Below are 27444 nucleotides of genomic sequence, written 5' to 3'. Positions count from 1 at the left end.
GATGGGTACAGGAATTGAGGACAGCTCTTGGGATTTGGACCTGAGCAAATGCACAGAGCCACCAGCTGAGGCTGGGGAGAAGGGGGTAGGAGATGTTGTAGTGGGAAATTGAAGAAGTTTGGTGGGAAAATGATGCGCACTGTTTTGGACATATTACATTTGAGATGCTTTATGATACAGCTTGGTTGGACAAACACATGGAACAGGCAAGACAGCTCAAATAGTATAGGAAACAGGATATTCACAAGAGGCCTTGAATATATAAAATCCCCACCAGACTCACACCCTGTGACAAAGTGTCCTGTACCTCAAAGCTCCAACTCCACTACTTACCAGGTGATTGTGGGCACGTGCTTAACTCCTAAAACCTTCTATTCTCCACCTACAAAACACAGATAAAAATAGCATCAACTCCATAAAGTTGAGATGACAAAAAAAAATTCTGCAGGAGAGGACTTAGTACAGCTATCAGCACATGGTAAGTGTTCAATAAATATTAGCCATTAGTAACTCAGGGCTGCTGTAACAAGATCCCACCAACTGGATGGCTTCAAACAACAGAAATTTATTGTCTCATGATTCTGGAGGCCAAGAAGTCTGAAATCAAGCTTTCAGCAAGGTTATGCTCCCTTTTGAAACCCACAGGGGAGAATCCTTCTTTGGCTCCTCCAGCTTCCGATGTCCGGGGGCAACCCTTGGCATTCCTTGGTTTGTAGCTGCATCTGCCTTTGTTGTCACATGACTGTCTTCTTTTTGTGTGTCTCTGTGTCTTCACATGGTGTTCCCTCTGTGTGTGTCTCTGTCTCCTCTTCTTATAAGAACACTGGGGGGCGCCTGGGTGGCTCAGTGGGTTAAGTGTCTGACTCTTGATTTGATTCAGGCTCAGGTCATGATCTCAGGGTCATGAGATGGAGTCCCACACTGGGCTCTGTGCTGAATGTAGAATCGGCTTGAGATACTCTGTTTCCCTCTCCCTCTGCCCCTCCCCTCACTCTCTTTCTCAAATAGATAAATACATAAATCTTTAAAAAAAAAAAAAAAAGGTAGGAAGACCAGTCATTGAACTTAAGGGCTCACCCTTCTGCAGCATGATCCCACCTTAACTAATTACATCTTCAAGGACCTTATTTCCAACGAAGGTCACATTTTGAGGCATAGGGGCTGGGGAGAGAGACAAGATACAGTCCACGACAGTAGTACCAATAATATCACTGAGAACTTATTTCCACATCTTGGTCAAGGGCCCTGCCAAACGGAACCAGTTACAACCAGTTCTTCCAATTCATGAAAAGGTATTTGTCTCTAATAAAGAACTGTATGTGGTTGGCATTTTGACAGAAAGTTGAGTTGTGACAATCTAGTCATACTTAGAATCATGGGAAAATTTGGTCCCAACTCCTTCACTTTGTGAGAGAGCCAGCTGAGGCCTGGAAGGTGATGTGCTGTGATGGAGGGCACATGTCCGCAAGCAGCCTTGACCTGACTAGGAAGCTTGGCTTCTCTCCTCCAAGTTCACATCCCCCTCCACTGTGTTCATTTGGCCCTGCAGCCAAGTGTACTTGAACTTCACTACTTCACCCCTCCTCACGCCCTCTCCCTCTCGCAGCACCACACCCACCTGGAATCAAACCCTCTGTCCCTCTCCGGCTGGATTCAGGGCTCTGGTTTTTCACTTCCTGTTTGACTCGGAGAAGGTTAGGCAGCAACTGAAGGTTGTAAAGTATAAAATTCTAAACAGATGTGGTGGGTTCTTACGACTTCAGCCCTAGTTTCTGCAGCCAGGGGATGGTGTTATTTCAAGCGACTCATTCTACAAAAAGCAGTTCTAGTGTGACGAACAAGCCAACGTTAGGATTTTTACCTTCAGAGTAAAGCAAAGGCTTAAATGTCTGCGGCTGAGGGGGCTTTCGGCTGCAAGTAACATCAACAGCTGAATAAAATTGGGGCTTGTCTCGTATAATGAGAACGTCACAGTGAGGCAATAAAGGATTGCTTCACTTGGTCATTCCACCAGTTCAGGAGCCCTGAAGCGGCTTCTCAGGAATCCTGGAGGCCTTTTCCTGGGGTCGCAAGATGGCTGCAGCAGCTCCAAGGGCACTTGTGTTCATCGTGCCATTCTATTTTCTGTATTTCTGATGCTTTGAGCTCTCAGACCTTTGCTGGCCCTGGGGAAGATACCCATTACCCTCCCACCCCCAACCACCCCCCACTGCCCCCCACCGCAACCCCTGGGGTAGTAAACCACTGGCCTGTGAGCCTGCCTTTCACACCCCCACCACCACCTTTATCAGACTCTCACGGTCTGGCCGACCACCCACCTGCCCTTGCCATCTACAGCCAGGTTCCAGGCAATTAGGGACTTACCCTAGGCCTCGGAGCCCGCCGAAATTGTTCTTTTTTTTTTTTTTTTTAAGATTTTATTTATTTAAGATGGAGCAAGAAAGAGTGAGTGTGAGCTGGGGTGGGGGTCCAAGGGAGAGGGAGAAACAGGCTCCGCTGGGAGTCTGACCCAGAGCTTGATCCCAGGACCCTGGGATCAAGATCTGAGCTGAAGGCAGATGTTCAACAGGCTGAATTTATTCTAACTAGCCAGTCCTAAGCCTGCTTATCCTACCTCACCTGTTCTGCCCCAGAGAAAATTTCAATAGAGCTCCTTGTCCACATTTTCCCCCATTCCCTCTCCCTCCAGACTGACCCTGGTGCTTCCCCACAGGGCACGGCATGCTCGGTTCTCTGAGAGCCATGAGAAACAAACTCCCTTTCCAATGACAATGGTCTCCTGATCTGTTGGCCTCACCACGCCTGAAAAATAATAAACCTATGTTTTAAAAACAGTAATATCCTCACATGACAAGTCCAAAAGCATAAATGAGCTGGGGAAGGAGCACCTGCCTAGAGCACAGGAGGAGGATGAAGACTGGAACTAAAGCAGAGTTCTGGTGGCAAATGCACAGGAGGGATCCTGGCTGTTGGGCAGGCAACCCCCTGTGTCACAGCCCCAAGGGAACACAAGGAAGAGAAAGATCAAGACTGGGTCCTGATGAGGAAGACTTTCTGGAGGGCGTGGGCTTCCAGTGATATCTAGAAGTCTAGGATGGACTTGATATGTGTGGTACATGGAAGTGAGAAGTCAGTGGAGGCAAAGGAAACAGAAAACAAATGAGCAGCACCTTGCTGATGATGGTAGACACACACACTTGGATGTGCAGAGAGCACAAGCCTTGGCCAGGGATGTTGCTGGAAGATTCTGGCATTTCTTCCTTCTTCCCTCCCCCTTCCTTCCTTCCTTCCTTCCTCCCTCCCTCCCTCCCTCTCTCCCTTCCTCCCTTCTTTCCTTCCTTCTTTCTCCTTCCTTCCTTTCTTCCTTCCTTCCTTCCTTAACCTGGCTGCAAAGAGCCCCAGGATCCATCCCCATTCAGGAGTCCTGAGTCAAAGATGCTACAAGATGTCTGTGACAAGGAACAGTGGGTCATAAGATCTATTTCTGCCTGCTGCCTATGACTCAGGGGATGACTCGAGGTGAATCTCTACGGGTCTCTGAGTCTCTGGCCTCGGTCTGTGGAGAACAGATCACCACATTGGCATTTACCTCTGGCAAGGTTGGCTCTCTGAGCAGGGGCTGTGCTAAGATGACTGGCCTGTCTCATCTGCCCACCCGCCCGCTGACTCTCTCTTCAGCCTTCTGGGCTCTCCCTCCCACCTCCCCCACTTTCTTTCTCTTTTTCTCCCTTTCCAGATAGCACTGCTCCAAAGCAACCCAGGCATGTGTCCTGGGGACGGCTCTGCCGGCTGGCCCTGAGCCGCAGGGGCAGGCTCACCATGGCTCCCTCCACATGCAGGATAAATAATGGGAACCTGAGCGCTGGCTCCAGAGGGCTGGGGTGGATTTCCATTTTGCAACGGGGTCAGCATCCATTCCACTAGGGGGTTTTGAATGTTAATAGGCATTTCTCTCCCCATGCCCAGTTCTATTCTTTACAGAGCACAGGTCCAGGAGGGACCTTCCATTGGCACCCTCCTGAGAGACGATTACTCTTCTCATTGTTTTCCTTACAAATGAGTTTCTGGGTTTAATGGCTCAGGTTGCTGAGCAGACCTTGAAAATTGGGGCGGAAGGTGGGGTGGGATGAGCTGGAGCACCCATTATGGGCGTCTGGTTATTGGCAGCCTCCGGGAGTGTGCGGCTTGGGATTGAGGCAGAATGAACTCTCCTTGGTCTTTTGGAGACTTGGGGGATAGGAGGGGGCTTTCTCTTCCCCTGAAAGGAATTATATTTGTGTTACTGTATGTTTAAGTAATTTTAGAGCGGGTAGCCTTGGACTACAATAAACTGAGAACAAGGATCTCAGTGGGATGTGGGGGAGTTTTGCTCAGCTGGGGGAGGATTTGGAATTATAGTCAGAACTGGGGTTTGAACGTTACCTCGGGACTGTCTCATCAATGCCCCGGAGCACTGAAGGAAATAATCCAGGGACAACCCTGGTGCTGGGAAAGTGAGGACAGGTGCGTGGGGGTGGGGGGGGAACAGATAGGGAGAAAGTTGAGAACCATGGTTCTGGAAGAGAGTGGGTGCCCAAGAAGGTCGCAGGGTCTGTGAGGAAATCGGCCGGAGCTGGTAACCTGAGTGATTCATCTCTGGGTTTGGGACATGTTAGTCATCTCTGCAGCGAGCTGGGACGAGAGGTGCCCTTCAGGCTGGAAACTGCAGCTGAGTGGGAGTTCCCACAGAGGGCTGGCGCTTTGACACAGGCAAATGGAAGTGGACATTGGGGTAAACAGAAAGAAACACAGCTATTATTAAAAGAGAAATTGGGAGATGAGAGAAATTATACTGAGGAGAGGGCGCCTTTAGTGTTTCCATGCAAGCCGATGCCTTTTCAGTTAATGGGAAGATGTTTTGGAAAACAAAACAAAACAAAACAAAACAGGCCAGGAGTGGGCGAATGAATGGTTCTTTAGCATAACAAGGCCAGGGTAATTACTTCCCAGAGAGTAGGGTCAGAGTTGTGTTGGTGGGAAGAATACGCACTCTCTGTGTAGCTCAGGCTGTGGGCTTTGGAAGAAAATTGTTGCTGTAGCAAGTGGTGTTTGCCTTTAGTTCGTTCAGGGGAAAACAGCCTGCCTCATTCGCCGAGGGACGGAAGCTGGAGTTGAAACACCTCTCAGCTCACTAGCCCTCCCTAACCCACTGGACCCTGTAGTTCCCAGTGGAGCAGCAGAGCACCAGGGACAGGAAACTCACTGAGAGAAGCCGGGGGAATGACGCCAAGAAGAGATGGGCTGAGTCTGGCATTGTCCTATGGGACCGGAAGGAGAGCCCTGTAGAGGAGAGGCTCCAAGGGAGCATGTAGTGGGAGGAAGAAGTAGGTCAGGGAGAGAGTTAGAAACAAGGAATATTCCACCAGGAACGTTCCACCTTGCCTCCCCTTTTGGGCAAGCAGCTAGCATTTTGGAGGACCAGGTCTGTTCTAAGCTCTTGTGCCTTGATGGTCTCATGTAAGCCTCACCAACAATCCTAAGAGAAGGTATTGTCTCTGTTTTATAGAGAAAATAAAGGATTAAAAAGCCCATGTGACTTGCCCAAAGTCATTCCACTAGCCAGTGGTGGCACCAGGGTCCACCTTGGGCAGTGTGAGTGGAGAACACTGTTCTCAAACCCTGAGCCATGCTGACACAAGGAGTGAGAAATGAAATGGTTGTCCCCGCAGCGCAGGGGGGTCTTCCCAGCTTTGGACACCTCTGACGACGGCTTCAACTGCCATCAGAAACGTGGCTATACAGTGTGGTGAACACTGGCCAGGCCATATACTAGTATGGAGAAAGGGTCCTTTTAGAGAGTTTGATACCTCGGTCTGTGGCCCTGTTTGCCCAGGCAGAGAGGAGGAGCGGATGGCAGGGCTTGGAAATTTGGAGGGCCGTGTCACATGGGTTACAGGGCTCTGCTTAGCTGGGGATGGTGGTGGCAGTCGCCCACATCACTTGGTGGCTACTGAGACAGCTCTGCTGGGGACCCAGGGCAGCAAAAGAGCCGAGCCTACCTTGACCCCGTGGATGGGCTAAGTCAGCGTTCTTCCGGCAGCTGCATGAGACAGAAACAGACCGGGGCCAGGGCAGGCCTTCCAGAGAACAGAGCGACGGACACCCAGATGAGAGTAGGGGAGGGCTTCTGTTCCTTCATTCATTCCATCAGAAATGTTCACTGGGCAAGTACTATGAGCCAGGTGCTGTGTTGCCCGGTAAAAACACATGACCTGGGGGCGCCTGGGTGGCTCAGTGGGTTAAAGCCTCTGCCTTCGGCTCAGGTCATGATCCCAGGGTCCTGGGATCGAGCCCCATGTCGGGCTCTCTGCTCAGTGGGAAGTCTGCCTCCTCCCCTCTCTCTCTCTCTCTCTTTAAAAAAAGAAAACAAAACAAAACAAAACACATGACCTGGTTTATGTCTCCAAGGTTTTAATAGTACAGATACACGAACAAGCCAAGTTCAACCGAGTATGAAAAGTGGAAGCAAGCGCAATGTGCTCACTTGGGGTGGGGCACGGTCAAGGATAAGCTTCAGGCTGATGCCTGAAAGTGAATAGGAGTAAAGTAGGCCTGGGGTTGGGGGTGGCAGCGGGAAAGGTGGAAGGTTCTACCTCTCTAGGTAGAACCTATAGCATCCCTTCCGCAGGTTGTAAGGGCCCATTTAGCCAGAGCAGCTCCATCCGGTTAAACAGAGATTTTGTTGTTTATGCAGTAAAACTTAAACTGACCCTGCCCCGCCCCCCCCCCAACTTACTTAAAAACAAGTCCCGAAAACCAGTCCCAGGTGACAAAGCCCAAATACAGGGGTGGGTCAGGCCAGGTGGAGGTATCCAATCAGTGGGGGCGCATACTGTCTCCCTAGCTACCAAGGAGTATGGGCCCCGCCCGTTGGGTGCCTTTTGGGCTCCAATTTTGACCAAGGTGATAGGCTGGTGCAAATGTCTACTATAGGGTAAATTGTAATTCAATTGATTCAATTGGTCACTTATGTGTGACCTAGCATGACTGTGCAGCTTTCTCTGTGTGTTACAATCTCATTGGCCACCTGTGCGTGGCCAGGCCCAACCATATGGCCTTTGCCCTTAAAAGCTAGTCTGCAAGGCAGAGAGAGGTCGCCTCTTTGCGAGAGACGGCCCCGGCCAGTCAGTTTGATTCCTGATGCTTGGTGCGAAATAAAGCTTTGCTTGACCTTCGCTTTGTATCAGTCTTGCTCCTTTGATTACGGACCCAACAAGGTAAGGCAGAACATGGACAACCTAGATCTTCCTGGTTGAAAGCTGATGTTGGGGAAGGTGAGCCAAAGCAATGTTGTGAATTGCTTTGCCAGGGAGTGCGGGCTTTCTCTTAGGGCACTGGGAATCAGATACATACTTAGCAAGGTTGCTCTGGCTGAGGTACAGAGGGTGGTTTGGAAACTATCTGTTAGGGGGCTATTGAAGTTTTCCAAGCAGAAGGTGATGGTGCTGTGACCCTCAGGTCTGTGTGGTATACCTCAAAAGAGGGGAGGAATCTGTTGGTGGGGTGTGGAGACAGGCCTTCTTTTCCCAGTGTCCAAGGATCGGGGCACAACCTGTAAGTGCCAGCTGCTAGAGATGCCTACAGTGAGTGAGGAGATTTGCAAGAAGGTTCTGGAAGAGACCAAAAATTCCATCAGATAGAGAAGAGGTGTCAAAACAGATATTTTCGGCCTAATGCCAAGTAGCATAGTCTGCCATCCAACCAGAGAGGAAGTACAGGTGAATTTCCAGGATGGTAACTGATTTCCCTGTAGGATCATCTAAGTGAGAGGTAGGGGTCCAAGAGTCATAGCGCTGAGGCCATGGCAGTTTCAGGGACTTTATAATTTCCCTAGATTTGCCATTTAAAAATTCTGTTTGCTTTGCTTTTCTGTGGGAACTAGCTATAAAACCCTAAAAATGCAAAAGATTATTACTTATTTAGCAAAGGCTGGTGGGGGTCAAACTGGGAAGACTGTATCCTACTGGGGCAGGACCGGAGGGTGGGGGGCAGTCAGTGGTGGAAGGGAGTTTGATGGTAGATGGTGACTGCTGGAAAAAAGAAAAACTGGTTTTGGGTTCTGAGGAAGAGGGATTGAGGTTGTTTAAAAATACGTCCTCAGGGACGCCTGGGTGGCTCAGATGGTTAAGAGGCTGTCTTCAGCTCAGGTCCTGATGTCAGGGTCCTGGGATCGAGCCCCACATTGGGGTCCCAGCTTAATGAAGGGGGATCTGTTTCTCCCTCTCCCCTTGCTGTGCTCTCTCTCTCTCTCTCTCTCAAATGAATAGATAAAATTTTAAATTAAAAAAAGGAAAGAAAATATGTCCACAGCTTCTTTTACACCATGCACTTCAAAAGTGGAGTCTATTTTCTGTCCCCTTAAATGTGGGCCAAACTGCGTAACCTGATCCTAATGCCTAGAATGTGGCCAAAGTGACAGGGTGCAACTTCTCAGGCTTGGTCATCAAAGGCGTCGCTGCTCCTTTCCGAGTCAGTCGCTGGGGAGGGGGGGGTGGTGGTGGTGGTGGTCAACTGCTGTGTCTCCAGGGCCCTCCTGCAGCCCTGAGGGGAAGCCCATGTTTGGGGGAAACAACTTTCCCCCGCCACGTGGGCCAGCAGCCTCCGAAACAGCTCTTCACCCTCAGCCTCAGTCACACCTGCCGATGACGTCAGGTTCCAGCTTTCAGTCACCCAGGTGAGACCCCAGAGACCTCAGAGGGAGGTGAATCATGCCTGGTGTGTCTTGTCTAAGACATGACATGCAAAAACGGTGAGATAATGAGGGGCTGTCACTGTGGTAAGCCATTCAGTCATAGGCCGGTGTGTTGGATGGGCCGATGAGGTTGGATCAGCCTGGGACTAAGAGGGATCTCTCCAAGTTTAACTGAAAAGAGGATCTTTTGTTCCTTTACAGTGGGCCTACCCACCTCAGAGTGTCATCTGTGTATTCACTCACACGTCCATCCATCCATCCATCCATCTCTCCGTCTACCCATTCACCCAACTTCCCACCCACACACCCAACCATCAACCCACCCACCCATGTGACAAGCCTTTAGAGTATAAGCTCCAGGCCAGCAACGACTCTGTCTACTTTGTTTATTTTCATGTCTCCAGTGTTTAGAGCCATGCCTGGCACATCATTGGCACTTAATATATATGTATTAAATACAGCTCATCCATTGTTCCCCTCCTCAGAGAGTTCTCAGGGTCATGGCAGCAGACATGAGTATCCATAATGGGAACTCGAATAGAGACGAGCATTGGGGATATGGAGGACAGAGGAAAGGCCCGTGCCTTGGAATGAGAGGGCTACAGTGGAGCTGGAAAAGGCTCTGAAGCCTGAACTGGGTTTTGAAGGATGAACAGAGTAGCCCAGGAAGTTGAGGCAGGACTGGTGTGAGAGACTGTGGACTATCCTGAGAGAGGGGCAGGCTTCTGTGCGTCTGGAACTCTGTAGGCCCTTTGCCTGAAGGAGTGAGGAGGAGTGAGAAGAGACAGGGACGGGGCAGCCTCCTGACCTGGCCGGGGTACCAGGTACAACTGTTCAGGGTAGCCCTCGACCATTAAGGAAATTCAGTGCTGCCAGTCTGGCCACACCACTGGCTTATTCCCATCCACACTCACCTGTCCTCTACCTTACATCTTACTTTCTCATCATTTTGTCTGTGTGGCTAAAACACAGTCACCCTTCAAGATCAGGCTCAAGAATCACCTCTTGTATGATTAACAAAAGATCAACCTGACCCCTGGTAAAACTGACCTATTCATACAGCCCCATCCTTACCTTCCATCCTGCCTGTTTCCATACCCACCATGAGTGGTCTCATTCTCTTGGCTTTCCCCAGTTCGAATTCCTCAAAGAGAGAAACTGATCTGTCGGTCTTATGTAGTTAGGTCCCTAGCCACCCTCAAGTTTAGCTGCTACTGGGCTATGTTGTGGACTGAATATTTGTGTCACTTAAAAATTCCTCTGCTGATGCCCTAAGTCTGATGGCATTTGGAGGTAGAGCTGTTGAGAGGTAATTAGGTTTTGGTGACATCATAAGAGTGGGGACCCCATGATGAGATTAGTGTCTGGCCTTTAAGAAGAGGCCAGAGCTCCCTTGCACTCTCTTTCTCTCTCTCCACCATGTGAGGATATAGTGAAAAGGTGGCCATTTGTGGGCCATGAAGAAGGGCTCATCAGGAGCCTTGATCTGAGACATCCTAGCTTGGGTGGTCTTGATCTGAGACATCCTAGCCTCCAGCTTCGGTCATCGAAGCTGCCCAGTCTGTGGTATTTTGTTACAGCAGTCTGAGTTGACTAGGACAGGACAGGTGTTTGTGTCTGTCCCTGGGCCAGTCAGCCATGGCACAGGCAAGTGGACAGGGCTGTGAAGTACAAAAAGAGCCGCATAGGGCCGCCTCTTCAGCAGAGTCTGATTGCAGAGAAAGTTCCCTTTGGAGGGTCTCTGAGCTATGGAAGGGTAGACAGATGTGAGGCAAAAGGTTTCAGAACTCGTAGCAGACAGTTTTGGTGCTTTGGGCCCCAGCCCCTTGGTCCACCCCGATTTCCGTTGTTGTAGTGGTGGATGGTTCTGGGCAAGATCAGAGATCACGGCTCGATGACAGTGGTCCCTGCCTCCAGCACACTCTGCCTTCTGCCTCCGAGGGTCTCCAAGGCTATCCTGGGAGCTCTCCGCTGGGGGAGGGCTGAGTGGGTGTCACCCTCCCAGACAACCTCACACCGGGGAGGGGCTGGAGCTGGTGGACAAAGGTTCTAACCTCTTGTCTTACAGGCAAACAACTCTGGGAGTGACTCAGTAAGGGGTCTTTGTAGAATGGAGTCCCGTTGCCTTCAGCAGTGGTGTCCCAACAGCCACCCCACCTGGGCTTGTTCTCTTTGTCTCTCTCTTCCTGCTCCCCTTCTCCTGCTTTCTGGATAGTTCTACAAACCACCTGCACCCGTCTCCATCTTAGGCTCTGCTTTCAGGGAACCCAACTGCCATTTACTCTGAAGGCAGTAAGGAGAGCCCTTGAAGCCCGTTTCTCCTTTCTAATAATAAACCTCTAATGAACTCTAGGCACTCTTGCCGGGCAGAGAAGATAGAAGTACAATACACGGAAGTCCTTGAACTTGAGGAGCTTATCACCTCCTCCTCCTAGAACCTTCACAATGTTTTTATTTCCATGATCTCGTTTGGCCCTCTCAGCAACCTTTCCAGAAATGTAGTGCAAACATCATTATTCCCACCTTATAGAAAATGCAAAAGGAGACGAAAAGGTTAAAGCAGTTTGCAAGGTCACAACAGCTAGCACTTGGCCTTTTAAGCAATTAAAATCTTCAGCTGGGTCTGCAAATTATCATAGGTACTCAGAGAAAATAATGTTAAAAGAGACACATTTGCTGTAATTTAATTATTCACTTGCTTTCATTATATTTTCTTTGCTTTTTCTGTTTCTCCTCAACTTGCCAAATATTGTCCTGGCTGTTAATCAGTGCTATAGAATTTCTTCTGTGAAACTAGGTCAATGTACAATGTGTTAACATAACTTTCCTTTTACAGTTTAAACAACATTTTAGTTAAACTGAATCTTAAAAGAAGAAGAAGAAAAAAAAAAAACCCTTTGATTACCATTACACAATTTTAAGCAGAACAAAAAGATCAGATTTGCATTCTAGAATACCCTGTTCTGAGGGCAGCTTGGAGAGACTGGAAGGGCATGGTTCTGTGTTCCCTCCCTAGGCGGTTCTATCCCTTTCTGTGGCTTTAAATAACATCTGTATGCTGGTGACTCACACATTTACATCTCCAGCCCCAACTTCTCTTCAGAGCTCGAGCTCTGGATTGGCATATCCAGCCCCCTAACTGTCAGCTTTACTTGGATGTCTCCCAGGAGCTCAAACTTAGCATGTCCAGAGTAAACTCTTGGTTTCCACTCTTCCCCCAAGCTGCCCCTCTGAGACCTCCAAGTCGAGATGTCATACAGGGGGCTTGATCAGGGGTACAGCCATAGCCCCAGGTGTTCAAGCCAGAAACCTGGCAGGCATTCCAGATCCCCTCTGTATCAAGTCAACTAGCAACTCTGGCAAGTTATATATTTTCTGAACAGGTTTCAGATCTGTTCACTTCTCCCCATCATGATGGCCATCATCACCTCTTGCCTGGGCCAGGGTCATAGCTCCCTAAGTGTTCTCCCTCCTTCCTGTTGAGACAGGGGTGAGGGGAAGGCGGGAGTTTTCCCTCTGGTTGATTTCCTATTTCCCTGCGGAGCCACCTCCCTGTGAGGTGAACAGTGTTGGCCTCTCTCCATGATCCAAGTGGTGAGTTTGGGGAATGGGATGGCACATGTGGCTTCGATTTCTTTCGGAATGGTCTGCCTGCCCTGGGCAGGCTGTGTTAATTTTCTGATGCCGTGTGACAAACGACCACCAACGTAGCAGCTTAATGCAACATACACATGTCATCCCAGAGTTTCTGTGGCTCAAGGCTCTGGGTATGGCTTAGCTGGGACCTCTGTGTCATTCTGACAAAGTTGTCATCAAGGTGTCCGCCAGGGCGTTTTCACTTGGAGGCTCAACTGGGGAAGAATCTGCTTATTTTATTTGCGTTGTTAGCGGAGTTCATGTACTTGAAGTTGTATGCCTGGGAGCCTGGCTTTTGCTGGCTATCAGCTGGAGGCCACCCTCCAGTCATGGGGGCTGCCCGCAGTGTCGCCACGTGGACTTGCTCGACATCGCTGTTTCCTTCCTCGAGCCAGCAAGGAGAATCTCTTGATCCAGACTGCTATGACAGAGTCTTCTGTAAAGTTATGTAACGGTGGAATGACATGCCGTCAACACTGTCGTGTAATGCAACCTAATCGAGAGAGTGACAGTCCATCACCCTTGCCATATTCTACTGGTTCGAAGCAAGGCAGGTCCTACCTGCACTCATGGCAGGAATTACAGAAAAGCAGGGACACCAAGAGGCAGAAAAGCACAGAGGGTCACCTCAGGGCTTGACTGTATGGAAGCATGTGCTGTGCTCTGCTTCTCTATCCAGAGGTTTATAGGAATGGCCCCCACAGGGGAGCTGCTGTCACAGATTGCTGTGTGGTCCTGAGGAGCTGGACTGTATGGATGGAGGTTTCTGGGACTTGTCCCGCATAACTGACCACCCAGACCTGCACGTACGCAGGCAGGCTAAGGAATGTTGTTTGTGAGACTCCAAACGCATGAATGACCTTGGGAGCCTGGTTAGTTGATATTTATCTGGCCTCCAATTCAGAACTGGCCCTTCTGGTCTGGATGCCAAGAGCTATAAATCTTGCCTTCCGTCCGTTCTTATCTCCAGGCTCTGCTGGCCCTCCAGAATGGAATCTGAGAGCAGAGCAGGCATACATAGCCCAGGCTGCCTGAACATGTAAAAACATGATAACATAGAAATGCTGCCTCCCCTAAACTGCACAGAGGCAAACAAACCTTTAACTTCAAACCCTGTATTTGCCCTATAAATGCGGCCCTTATGGGGGTGGTCAGTGGGAAGTGTCACTTAGGGGGGGACGCTCTGCCCAGGCCTCTGAATCTGGACTCCAGCCCCTCTGTCTCCACAGGGCTTCCCCAGCTAATAAGGTTGGATGTTTTAAGTACCTGGTTTGATGTAACTCTGTCTTATTCTTATTTACTGCTTACTATTGCCCTCATCTATGTGTACATTTCCCTTTTTTCCTTTCTGTTTTTACTAGGTTTTTATAATATCAGTAAAGTGTTTTTTCCCTTTTGAAACCAAAAACATAGTTGTTGTGAATCTTTTTTCAGAACAGGAGTAAGAGGTTGGTGACTCTGCATAATTCAGGGATAAAGTATTAGAAAACTCATTGTTGTCACAACTAAGCCACAATCTCCAAACAAGCTTTTTATCAGTAATATGGAAACTATTTTGATTTCCTATTATATAGATGATTCTAGAGTCTCTCACATAATTTGGAAACCAGTTGGAGAATAAATGAATTCTTTATTTCTACTCCCTCAAACCCAACATCCCTACCATTATTCTCCCTAAAGACAGAATGATCTCTTTAAAAACATAAATTATGGGGGCACCTGGGTGGCTCAGTGGGTTAAGCCTCTGCCTTCGGCTCAGGTCATGATCTCAGGGTCCTGGGATTGAGCCCCACATCGGACTCTCTGCTCGGCAGGGAGCCTGCTTCTTCCCCTCTCTCTCTCTGCCTGCCTCTCTGCCTACTTGTGATCTCTCTCTGTCAAATAAATAAATAAAATCTTTAGAAAAAAAATAAAAACATAAATTATGGATATCAGGAAGAGAACAAGAAAATATTATGAACAACTTTATGTCAATAAATTCAACAACTTAGATGAAATCAACAAATCCCTTGAAAGACACAAACTATTAAAGTTCTTTCAAGAAGAAATGGGTATTCTTATATCTAAATAGATAGTTGCCTTTTTTTCTACAAAGAAAACTCCAGCCAGAACTATTACTACAAATTCATACTAAAGAAAACGAACTTAGATCCATATCTCACACCATAAAAGAAATTAACTCAGAATGGACCATAGACCTAGCGCTCTCTCTTCCTACAAGGATACAGATCCTATTGGATCAAGACCCCATTTTTATGACCGCACTTAGCCTTAATTACCTCCTTATAGGCCCTATCTCCAAGTACAGCCATGTTGAGGTTAGGACTTCATCATATAAATTTTAGAGGGACACACTTCAGTCCATAGCACGTAACTGGAGCATAAAAACTGCAAGATGAGCCTGGAACATCTTGCTTGGTGAAAAGTGAGGAAGTTCTCAAAGAAAGAGAAGTATCGGAAATATACAAAAACCAGTTTGAAGGGGATCATAATGACCAAATCTGGAAAAAAATGAGTACGAAAAGAAATAGTATGCACCTAAAACTAAAATAACATTGTATGTTAACTATACTGAAATTAAAAATAATGATAATAAAATTAAAAACACTCATGTCTTAAAGAAAATAAAATGTTACTTGAAAGACAAAAAAGAAAAGAATTAATAAAATAGGGGCGCCTGGGTGGTTCAGTGGGTTAAGCCTCTGCCTTCGACTCAGGTCATGATCTCAGGGTCCTGGGATCGAGCCCCATGTTGGGCTCTCTGTTCATCAGGGAGCTTGCTTCCCTTTATCTCTCTGCCTGCCTCTCTGCCTACTTGGGATCGCTCTGTCAAATAAATACATAAAATCTTAAAAAAAAAAAAAAAGAATTAGTAAAGTAAAATATTAAAATCCTTTGGAAGAAATAGAAAACGAGTTACTGATATAAATAAATAAATAAATAAATAAATGGAAAGATTGATAAGGAAGGAGATATTACATTGTTTCTAAATAGCTTCTCCCAAAATACTAATTTCCAAAGGGAGAAAGAGTAGCTTTATGGAGGAGAAGGCTGATAGACCCCACTTTAATCAAGTGATCAAAGTTAACATCATTGGTAGCTGAGTGAATAAAAATCCTGTGCCACCTATAAGATGCACTGAGAAGAACATAGCATCATTTTTGTGATATTTGTACCAAAGTTTCATAACCTAAATACAATCATGAGGAAACAATAGTCAAACCCAAGTTGAGAATATTCGACAAAATAACTGGGCTGTAATCTTCAAAAGTGTCAAGATCATGAAAATCAAGGAAAGATTGAGGAAACTTTCAGATTAAAAGAGACTAAATAGACATGACAAATAATGCAACATGTGATCCTGAATTGAATCTTTTTGCTCTGATGAACTCTACTGGAGCAACTGGAGAAGCTTGAATAGGGTAATTATGGCAATTCAGGCAAACTAAGACATCATGGAATCAGCCATTTTTCTAAGAAGTCCTAGTTCCTTTACATGAGAATGATATTTGGAAGCCTCAGTCTGGGTGCTGTGTGTGCTCATTACAGTGGAGGTGTTGCTGGTCTCTCAGCACCCAGCCCTAGAGAACACATGCACGTGCTCGCATGCACACATTTCAAGTCCCAAATCAGTGTTCATTCTAGTTTTCTCCCTTTCCGAGTTTGTAACTACCATGTCCAATAATGAGAAAACTAACTCCGCTAGGCTTAAATCTTAATTTACTTGTTTGATCAATTTCCCTACATGTAACCAATCTCCCATCCCTGGTGGAAGGATCCCTTCCTCACCCCTTTTGAACTCCAGTGCTGAGCTTGCAGAGCTACCCCATGTGGATGACTTCTTCAGCTTGTCTGGGCTCCAAAACTATACACTGGGCCACTGCTTAGATCAAAACCTTCCTCATTCCTCTCAAGCTCTGATACCCATGCTGGGATGTCCCCATCCCCATGTGAATATCCTTCTCATTCCTCTCAGGCTCTGACACCCTGCCCCAGGCCACCTTTTGATTCAAATGTCCCCTTCATCCTACTCAGCTTAGGACATGCTGCAGTGGGCTATACCTTGTGTGTGTACCATCCTGACTCTCTTGGAGTCTGACATTCTCTCCTGTGTGGACACTCCTTCCTTACTCTGCTCAGGCTCCATTATCCTGTGCTACCCACCCTCTATTGCTGTTGCTGTCCTCAAGCTCTGATACTCTGCATTGGATACTCCCACTTCCTGGTGTAGACAACCTCACTTCGATCAGGCTCTCTCATCCCACTCTGCGACACCACAGATACCTCCCCTCCCCCAGGCAGACATCAGATTTGTTTGGCCTGTCTAATTGTACCGAGTTGTTCCAGAAGGCAAGGGAAGAAGCAGTGGAAGGAGGAAGAGGAATCTCTTATCAACTTTTGGACAACTTCTTCATCTTTGGGAAATTGAGTCCTGCCTCTCCAAGACAGAGCCAGAAATGCAATCGCCTCTTCTGGCCTCCCTTGAAACTCAGGCATGGATACGTGACTCTGCCAACTAGCCGGACCCAGGTGAGATTTAATTCAGAAGCGAATGACAAGAGAAAACAGAATCTTCTCCTCCCCCTCCTCTTCTCCATTGGTTGCTTCTCTTCCTCCTCCTCCTCCTTCAAGAGAGTGGTGGGGGAGGTCTCAGCTTCTCATGGACAGCAATGGTTGCATTCAGTTCTCTGTATCATCAGGGAGGCTGGGACAGTGGTATGTTCCTAGAAAGACCCCGCAGGGGATTTGAGGCTAACTGTGTAGCCTCTGAGCCCACTTTCCGGCTCTTCTAGAGATTCTTTGAATTCTCTGAACTTTTTAATAATTTCCTTTTCTGTTTAACCTAGTTAACATGGGTTCTGTTGTTTGCAACTAAACACTGATTTTTGTCTCTCTTATATCCCTGATGATGACACATAAGCATTTGTTGATACATTAATTCTGAAAACTTCACTTTCGTAAGGGCCTCTTCTCCACTGAGTAATGTAGAAAACAAATATTTATTAAGTCAAACATGCCGTTTAGTCAAATAAACAAGTTGTACCTAGCACTCTAGGACTTCAAGTAAATAGGATCTATGAGGCCAGTGATACTGAAATGTCCTTAAAGAATATTCCACACTTCATTATTTTCAAATCAGGAAGGAGTACCTATCAGTATCAGTGAGAAGATTTGCTTTTTCCCCCAAATGTCTGGGTCTTCCCAGGGAAATTCATATTTGGTAGTTTGAGTTGGGGGCCTAGGAATGTATGCTTTTTTTTTTTTTTAAGATTTTGTTTATTTATTTGACAGAGAGAGAGAGCACAAGCAGGGGGAATGGCAGGCGGAACAAGGAACCCCATGTGGGACTCGATCCCAAGACACTGAAATCATGACCTGAGCCGAAAGCATTTGCTTAAGCAACTGAGCCACCCAGAATTTATGCTTTTTGAAAGCATTCTAATTGATTTGGATTTACCACCATGAAAGAAACAACTGAACTAAAAAGGCATGTAGGCCACAGAGATTGTGGGAAGAACTCTAGGTTGAGAGTGGGCTCAGAGGCTAGGCAATCAGATCAAGAAGTCAGGAAGGGGCACCTGGGTGGCTCAGTGGGGTAAGCCTCTGCCTTCAGCTCAGGTCATGGTTTCAGGGTCCTGGGATCAAGCCTCGCATCGGGCTCTCTAATCAGCAGGAAGCCTGCTCCCCCCACCCTCTCCTGCCTCTCTGCCTACTTGTGATTTCTGTCAAATAAATAAATTAATTAATTAAAAAAGAAGTCAGGAGAAAGGGTCCAGCGTCAGCTTAGCAGCAGTCGACAACCCTCTAAAAACTTGGAATTAAGGTTGCCTCAGAGATAACTAATAAAAACAACTTCCAATGGATATGATTGTATGTCTGTGGAAATAAGTTATAGTGTGAGACTGAAAAATTTGGGAACACCCAAAAGTCCACTTTTGGGGTATAGGAGGACTCTCTGGGGGTAGGCCTGAAAATGTGATTGTAACCTAACCCGAGGATTAGGTTACATTATTGTATTATTGTATCCATTATTGTATCCATTTTATTATTGTATCCATTTTAAGGAAAATGTGTCCATACTGAAGAGGATTACTCAGGTTCAAACCAGAGTATCACTGGCCACTTTGGGTGGCCTCTGCACCCATTAAAACTTCCTAGAGATCCTCATAATCCATATTTCTCTCTACTCATTATGGCAGCTGTTCTTTGAAAAGCTCTTCTCACTCTCCTTCCAGAACATTCCGACCCATCTGGCTTCTTTTGCACTTCTCTCTATCCCAAACCTCTGCCTCTTGCCTTCTGAGCCTCTCTTTTCTTTACTGGTGCCATGCCTCTTGTAACAAATCTGATTGACTTTTACATTCTTTATCCCACCCATACCCTAAGTAAAAAAAAAGGGGGGGGGATTTTCTTAGAATGCAGAGGGAGGGGAAAGATTGTGAATACATTAATATTTTGTCCCTATCTAAGATATGACTTTGGGGTTCTTGGGTGGCTCAGTCGGTTGGGAATCTGCCTTCAGCTCAGGTCATGATCCCAGGGTCCTGGGATGGAGTTTAGCGTGGGGCTCCATGCTCAGCCAGGAGCCTGTTTCTTCCTCTCCCTCTGCCTGCTGCTCTTCCCACTTGCGCATTCTCACTCTCTGACCAATAAATAGATACAATCTTTAAAAAAGTAAATAAAATATGACTTTGTTAGTTAAGGTTCTTTAGATACAAGTATCCCAACCCAACTCAAGCTAGTTTAAATCAAAATGAGAACTTACTGGATTCATGGAATGCAAAAGGGAGTTGACAGTCGAGGTACCTGGGAATAAGGGCAACTCTAGAAGCTTAACATCAGATATTTGTGGGTCCTTCTTCGAGAGTAGGGATCTCAACATTTTCCACTGTGACTCACTGAAGAGGAATGGAAACCTTGAAACCTTTCAATTATTCCCAATATCCAGAGGACAAAAGTCATTGCAAGCTGAATTATCACCATACTCCTAAAAATCCAAGGGACAATATGCATGCATTTGCATATGCATACATAGAGGCATGATGATGCCATTTGAATTATAATGCATAGTTTTAAAGTCTTATTGAAAAATGATAGGTCCAAAAGATCACTACACACAACAACCACAATAAACTAAACTGATAATTATAAGCTCAATAATCGAGAAGCCAAGTTTATAGTAATTTATAATTAATGTCATTTATAATTAATGATCAATGTAATTGAGTCATCAAAACCCACAGTCAATGCTAAACAACACCAATAAAGCACTGATGGTAAAGTGTCATTACCCCCAAATTGCAGGAATTCAGCTATCTGGGTGCCTGTGCTGTGAGAGCATCACTTCATTGCCAAGTTGGCCCAGCAGACAGCTTCCCCAGCACAATGCCAAATTGGTGTTCTCAGAACACCCTTCTAACAATCACTTTAGTTTGTGAATCCTAAGTTTTAGTAACCCATAGTGACCCATTCGGCAGATTATTAGAAAATAGTCCCTCATTATGCATAAAAATTTATGGCAGTATATACTAAAGTCATTTGCAATTTATAGAATATGAACGGGGTGGGGGGGCGCCTGGGTGGCTCAGTCAGTTAAGTGTCTGTCTTCAGCTCAGGTCATGATCCCAGGGTCCTGGAATCGAGCCCCGCATCAGGCTCCTTTCTCAGTGGGGAGCCTGCTTCACCCTCTCCCTCTACCTGCTGCTCCTCCTACTTGTGCTCTCTCTCTCTCTGTCAATTGAATAAATAAAATCCTAAAAAAAAAAAAAAAAGAATAGGAACAAGGGCTTGCACTTTGGGTCATTTTGAGGCTCCCCAGGTGCTCCCATGTCCTTTGGGAGCCACAGCTCTGGAAATCTGCCATAATTTCCAGCTACTAATAGCACCTCTTCTTCAGACCAAAATCTCCAAATCCCAAAAGAGATTCAGATTGGCTCAGCTTGAGCCAGGTGTCCAGCCTGGAAACCAACCACCCATGGGGTTGGAGAGCAGGGAGGGGGGAACAGGACCTCTTAATAGAAAGCAGTTTGGTTTGTTGGCTCAGCCCCAGGGGTGTGGAGGGCAATTCGCACACAAGAGCACTCCACAGCGGACAGCATCCACTAAAATAACACCAGCAAAAAAAACTGAATTAAGGTCAGAAGGCTTACACCATGCCTTGGACATCCAGAGGGAACTGGATTCTTTATTTTGTCTCCAGTCTCTAGGTAGCTGGAAGAAAAATCTAGATTCCATCGAAGGCAACAATGGAAACAATACCTCTAGGAAATACTCAATCTCTCTGTGTGAAAATGCTCAGTCTCCCAGCTTCTGGAGTCTTTTTCCCCCTCACCCCTTTTCTACTGCCCCCCTTGGAATCATATGGCGGTGACCTTGGTTTCTGGAGTCTCCAGGGCCTTGTCTCTGGCTCCAGTTATGGTCACCGCTTGCAGTGCTGAATCTAGCAACTAGGAGTATTTGTGATCTGGTCCCTCAGGCTGTTCAGGGCTCTACGTCTCTCCTTGGCAAGCTCAGCTCCACATTACAGTTGCTGGCTAGGTGGGAATCCTTCTGAGCTTCTGTCATGTGCCCTTATTGGCTCCCCAACCCTGGGGATCCCTCCTAATCTTCTCTAGACCCTCATTCTGCCTGGCATAGCTTGGTTCTCATTAGCTATGCTTTGACGCATGAGGTCTCTCTGTCATTAGTGCTTTTTTCATTCTCTGGATGTTTCAGGTCAGTCCTAATGGTTGTGTGTGTGTGTGTGTGTGTGTGTGTGTGTGTGTGTAGTGGGAGTTTTCTCCTTTCTTTCCCACCTCCTCTTCCCATAATCCCTCAGGAATGAAAGGAAAGGCTTTTATCACTTTCTCTCTGACATATCCCCCATCACCACAGAGAGAACTTCATGGCTTCATTGATACTCTAAGAGCCTGTTCTTGATATGCTAAAGAGGAAGATAAAAGAATTTTGAGAATGATGCTTACTGAATGCTTGTTAGGTCCCAGACACTTTCTAACTACCTCTAAATGTTACAGTGCTTGGTAGCTAGAGGGAATCCAACTTGTTGAACGCGCGCTTTCTGCATACTAGCTGATTAAATGCTCCAAACAGTCCTCTGAGGTAACTATTATTACTCCCATTTTACAGATAAGGAGAGTAAGTCATAAAGAAATTCAGTAATTTGCTGAAGGTCACATAACAGGTAAATGGAAGAACCTGGGTTTGAGCCCAAATAATGTACCTGAGAGTCTGTCATTTTAGACAGTTGGTGATTATAACTCTCTCAGACAGGAGCCTGGATCTAAAGATAAATGTCTTGCTGAGAAATCTCATTTTAAATGCCGATAGCAGAATATTAATTCTTTATTTCTTTTTGCCTCCTTTGTAACAATTTAATCTTTCCCCTGGCAGATGGGTGCTTAGGGCTAACCACGGGAAGGCCAGCTTTCCTCTGAAAGGTGAATAGAGGAAAACACATGAATAATTTTTCAAAATACTGCCCTCTTGCTAATCATAATGACAGCAATAAGGACATAGAAGCATAACAATAGTAATGTCATGGGGCAAATAGGGATGGTACCCATCTAAGCACTGTTTTGGGAAATGAGTTCTTGGCCAAGCAGGCGTACGCTCAGATCTTCTTGACAAGGGCCACTTCTGAAGCCATGAGAGGTCCTCAAACTACTCAGCTCAGAGATCTGCCTCTAGACGATGAGATCCAGCTGCTTGGGGATTCGCTGCTCTCAGAGGACCTTCTGGCCACGTGGCCTCTCACGTTTCTCACCTACAGGGAGAAGACACCCTGGCTAGGTGCTCTCAAGTCTCTGGCCAGACTGACAGTTACATTTTCCGTGGTGACCAAATAGATGGTGACACAAGCTGCCCCTGGAGGGGACCCCCTATTGGGTTCTAAAAAAAATCGAATCTCTGAATCAACAAGGCTGAGGACCAGATATGGGGAGGGGCGCCATGCAGGGAATCCCCCCTGGGCAGTCAGGCATTCCTAGTGGTCCCCTTCTCTGTCTCTGAGTCTGGGTTCCCCTAAACAACAAGCCAGAGACTGTCTTCCCTGGGAGTTTTCCTAGAGAGTGCGGGCCAGACGGCCTAGTGAGAGAGGGATGGAGAGACCTCATTCAAAGATGCCCTGCAGGACAGGCAAGCCACTTCCTGGTGGCCTGATTGTGTGGGGCTTATCTACAAAGCCACCTGACAGACATCTCTGAGCTGTCTACCTGGAGGAGAAAGAGAAAGGTCTCATGCATCAGTGGCCATCCTTTCTGGTCAGAGGTCTGTCCCTCCAACAGCTGGCCAGAGAAGTCCCCAGCATATACAGACAAGGAAGTCACCCCCAGGATGCCAGCCATGCTGTGTTGACAGCTGTCGGGTTCAGCATGAAGACAGTCTTAGCTCACAGAGGACCAAGACTGCAGGAAAAGACAGGGTGAGGCCAGCCATGTCTGAAGACGAGCAACAGCAGCACCTACCTTCTTTAGACAGCCACCACCAGGGGTGTGAGCTCAGGAGGGTCACTTTAAGCTTCAGGGCTTCCGATTCCTCATCCATGAAGATTGGGGGGACCAGGGATATGAGGCAGTAAACTCGGTCATTAAAGCTCCTTTTGACCCACACTCCACATAGGACAGAACTTCCAAATGGGATCTGAGGAGAAAGAATGGGCTGGGGAGCAGACAGGCGGGGAGGAGCAGGATCCCTGGGGAAGGTGCGTCTTGGTGGGGGTGGAAGGGTATGTGAGGGGGTGGGGGGGTGAGGAGACAACTGAGGCAGAAGATGCGCAAAGGCTTAAGGGACGTGGGCACAAGGAAAATTCAGTTTGTGTAGAACTGTAGGTGATCTGGGGATCGAGTGGGAATGACAGTCTCTAAGGGTAGAGGTGATAGCCTAGGGCTGGGGTACCCTCCTTAAGCGGAAGCTGGCTGGGGTCCTCCAGGAACAAGGATGCATTGAGAAACTGCTGGGCAGTGTAGCGAGTAAGGAGGACACCAACACCCTCTAGGAGGGCCAAGAGGAGGCCCCCCATCATGCTGAGTCTACTATGGCCATTGGGCCACTGCAGGCTGCCAGCACTGCCCTGGTCAGTTCTCTGCTCGTGATGGAGTTCCAGGGATCTTCTTTGCCCTGTGGCACACCAGGCCACAGTTGATGGTGGAGAACAGCTTCCCCCCACACACCGCAAAGCTACCTCCAGTCCGGGGGGCTCGGATCCCCCCAGCGTTGACACTAGCTCTCAGTGGGTGCAAATTTTGACAGGGGCGTTGCGGAAGGCCTTGATGGCCTGGAAGATTCCACCGCCAATGAATCCACAGGGAAGGCAATCGACTACCATTCACCAGGGGCGAGGCTCCCAAGGGTACTCGTCCATGGTGCTGGCGTCCGGCTGCATGGTCTGGCTCGGCTCAAGCTCTCTTTCCACGATGCAGAAGTAAGGCAAGGATGTGGCTGTCCAGCCAGACACCATAGTGCTCAGTCCACTTGTCTCTGGCTGGGCCCAAAGGACTAGCTCTGGCCAAAAGAACCTAAGTAGAAATGATATATCTCATTTTTCAGCTGAGGGTATTATCAACGGTGCTTCCCCCAACTGCCTTCCCTTCCCTAGCCTCCAGAGGCTTTAAGTTCAAGATGGCAGCATGATAGCAGGCCAGGGGGCCTGGATCCCTGAGCCCTTGCCTGGAAGACAGCTGCCCAGGAACATTGTCATCCGACTTGTCACAAGCAAGAAATACATTTGCCTTGTGTTAATCCAATCATATACTGCAGTCATTGTCATGGCAATTAGCCTATCCTATCTAGGACAGCTATACTAGGAAAGTCCAGGAAGCCGCAGAGCGGAAGCTCAGCTATTTGGTAATCCACAACTTGGGGAAACCCAAGGATGAGTCCACTCTTCAGTCTTGGGTGATACTGATTTTATTTATTTACAGAGAGATGACCACGTGCCAGACCCTTTTCTCCACTCGGGGAATGCAATGCTAGGATGACACAGCCCATGGTCCTGTGTGGCTTACATGGAGGAGAAAGATAACAAGCTGACATAATAAGTGTATGACTTGTAGGATCAAAGCATAACTGACTTTGTCTTGCCCTGCCTGTCTGAAGTAAATTCAGTGGTGGTGAGATTTTCGAGCAACAGAAATGTGGGCAGATCTATTTTTTTTTTTTTTTAAGATTTTATTTATTTGACAGAGAACACAATCAGGTAGAGAAGCAGGCAGAGAGAGAGGGGGAAGCAGGCTCCCCACCGAGCAAAGAGCCTGATGCGGGGCTTGATTCCAGGACCCTGGGACCATGACCTGAGCTGAAGGCAGAGGCTTTAACCCACTGAGCCACCCAGGGCGCCCCAATGTGGGCAGATCTTGCAACTGTTCTATCCACTCCTAGGTCGTAGACAGTTCTTCCTCTTTAAGTTGTAAAACAGCCTCAGTTTAAGATCTGGAATTTCTGGAGCAAGATAATAATTAAGTTCTTTGATTTCACCCAAAGGTTGATGGCTTCTGGACTCAGGGAAAGGGGCGGAGCTGGCACTTGCTTTCTCGTATTGCAGCTTCTTCCCATTCTCAAGTTCTCTGGTGTTCTGCTCTTTTCAGGTGGGAGTTGTGTGCATGAGGGGCAGGAGGGTATGTGGTAAGGGGACAGAGCGGTTCTTTCGAGACTAGGAGATTTTGTATCCCCTGGGCTTGGAAGACGGTTAAAAGTGACTCCTTCTTTGGAGATTGGGAGTTCTTTTGGCCCAGGTAGCTTTATCTTGACTGTGAGGGGTATTTTCTACTCTCCCTTGGCATCTAGGAACAGCCTTCACGCTCAGCTTCTTGTTGCTGGGATCCCTGCACCTTCTAGAAGCCCCCATTGGGCAGAAACCCAGAAAACCCTTTTGTGATTTTTTTCTCATGGTTCACATTGGTCCATAGGAAATACTCAAGCATCACTGATCCCAGTGGGTTCTGGATGTGTGGACTGAACCCAGGACAGCACCCTCTATCCTCTTTTCCTAGATTAACCACTTTAGGTTTCTCAGGTGAGTCAATATCTGACACCCCTCCTCCCCTCTCACCAACCTGAGAGATCACATAATAAGCTCTCTGAGTGGTCCTTTTTCTTTCTTTCTTTCTTTTTTTTTTTTTTTTAAAGATTTTATTTATTTATTTGATAGAGAGAGACAGAGAGAAAGAGAGGGAACACAAGCAGGGGGAGTCAGAGAGGGAAAGGCAGACTTCCCACTAAGCAGAGACCCCGATGCAGGACTTGATCCCGGGACCCTGAGATCATGACTGAGCTGAAGGCAGATGCTTAATGACTGAGCCACCCAGGTGCCCCTGAGTGGTCCTTTAAAACCCTCTCTCTCCACACTTGGGGGAGGTGGCTCTCCCCATCTTACTGCCCTTTCCCTTGGGTGGAAAGAGCTGGCTCTCTTAGGACAACTCCTTCCAAAGAAATCCTCTACAGATCCCTCCTTCTTCCCTTTCTTCCTTTCTTTCTTCCTCCCTTTTTCTCCTTTTCCACTTCCCTCTCCTTTTCCTCCTTCTCCTCCTCCTCCTTCTTCTTTTAAAGATTTTATTTATTTGAGAGAGGGCATGAGAGAGAGGGAGAGCTCACAAGCACGGAGAAGGGTTAGAGAGAGAAGTAGGCTCCCGGCTGAGCAGGGAGCCCAAAGCAGGGCTCGATCCTAGGACCCAGGGATCATAATCTGAGCTGAAGGCAAACGCTTAATGGACTGGGGTGCCCAAGCATCCTCCTCCTTAAATTTCTTACCTCTTTTTTATATGCTTGATCTGGCTGAGGGGACGAACAATCACGGAAATGTTCTTGGCAATTTCCTTGTAGATTTTGTAGACAGCAATCTAGCTTTGAAATTCATGTCTATTGTCTCTTGGTGTTTTGGTGGAAACTTCTATTTTAATGTCAGGTTACACAGGTAAACAAACAAAGAGAATGTAATTGAAGGCAGAGGCTTAACCCACTGAGCCACCCAGGCGCCCCAAGAGGGTAATTGTAGATAGTAATCAGCTGCATAAAGAAATGAAGTCGGGGTGATGGGACAGAGAGTGGCCCAGGAGAAGAAGAGCTAATTTAGAATGTGTGATCCAGGAAGGCCCTTAGCTTTGAGAAGGTGGCAATTTGAGCTGTGACCCGAAGGACAAGGAACCTGTTTTGTCAAGATGTGGTTATGTCCGTGGTGAGAAGGGAGAAAGCATTTCAGGCGGTGGGAACAGCAAGTACAGAATCCTGGGTGGGAACAATTTGGTGTGTTCCAGGAAGGCCCTAGGGCAGGACTGAATCAGCAAGTGAAGAAACCATTGGAGAAGCGGGCTGGGCCAGGATCCTGACGGGTCTCAGGTGTGGCAAGGGCTTGGGATTTCATTCTAACTCCTGGGGAAGCAATTGCAGGGTTTTGAGCAGGGAATCAACTAATCTGATTTATACTTAAAGAGATCAATCAAGGGCATGGAAAGAAATGAGGGGAAACTATTATAAAATAGAAGAGCCTTGGGACACCTGGGTGGCTCAGTTGGTTAAGCATCTGCCTTCAGCTCAGGTCATGAGTCCTGGGTTTGAGTCCCGCATTGGGCTCCTTGCTCAGCAGGGAGCCTGCTTCTCTCTCTGCCTCTGCCTGCTGCTCTGCTTGCTTGTGCTCTCACTCTCTGACAAATAAATAAGAATCTTTAAAAGAGCCTTAAAGAACATAATGAAACAAATGTATAGATCTGAAACCACGCCCTATAGTTAATGAGGTTAAAACTCACCAGCAAGACTCCCACTGACCCCTCTTTCTCTTCACGGAAATGCTAATCCTATCTTTTATTTATTCTTTTTTTAAAAGTAGGCTCCCAAGGTGGGGGATCTTGGGAGTCATGACCCCTGACCTGAGACCAAGAGTTGGACATTTAACTGAGCCACCCAGGTGTCCCTAACCTTATCTTTTAGAGACAAACCATAGGAAGAGCCTAGACTAGTTTGAGCTCAACCACACACAGCAGTGCAGATGATGGCTTGTCCCAGTTACCTCGGCCTCGTTATAATGTCACAATCTTGGCCCAAGGAGGAGCACGAGCTTCATTAACATGACATGGGATGCATTATAGGCA

General features: G+C 47.3%; 1 pseudogene; it reads right to left on the bottom strand.

The window, feature by feature from the left end:
* Positions 1-23225: 23225 nt before the first annotated feature.
* LOC116881498 lies at positions 23226-23726 on the bottom strand (annotated as a pseudogene).
* Between the last annotated feature and the right edge of the window lie 3718 nt (positions 23727-27444).

This window comes from Lontra canadensis, unplaced genomic scaffold (genome assembly GCF_010015895.1).
Source record: "Lontra canadensis isolate GAN:19392208 unplaced genomic scaffold, GSC_riverotter_1.0 scaffold75, whole genome shotgun sequence".
NCBI classification, from domain to species: Eukaryota; Metazoa; Chordata; class Mammalia; order Carnivora; family Mustelidae; genus Lontra; species Lontra canadensis.
This window is presented reverse-complemented; position numbering and strand designations above follow the sequence as displayed.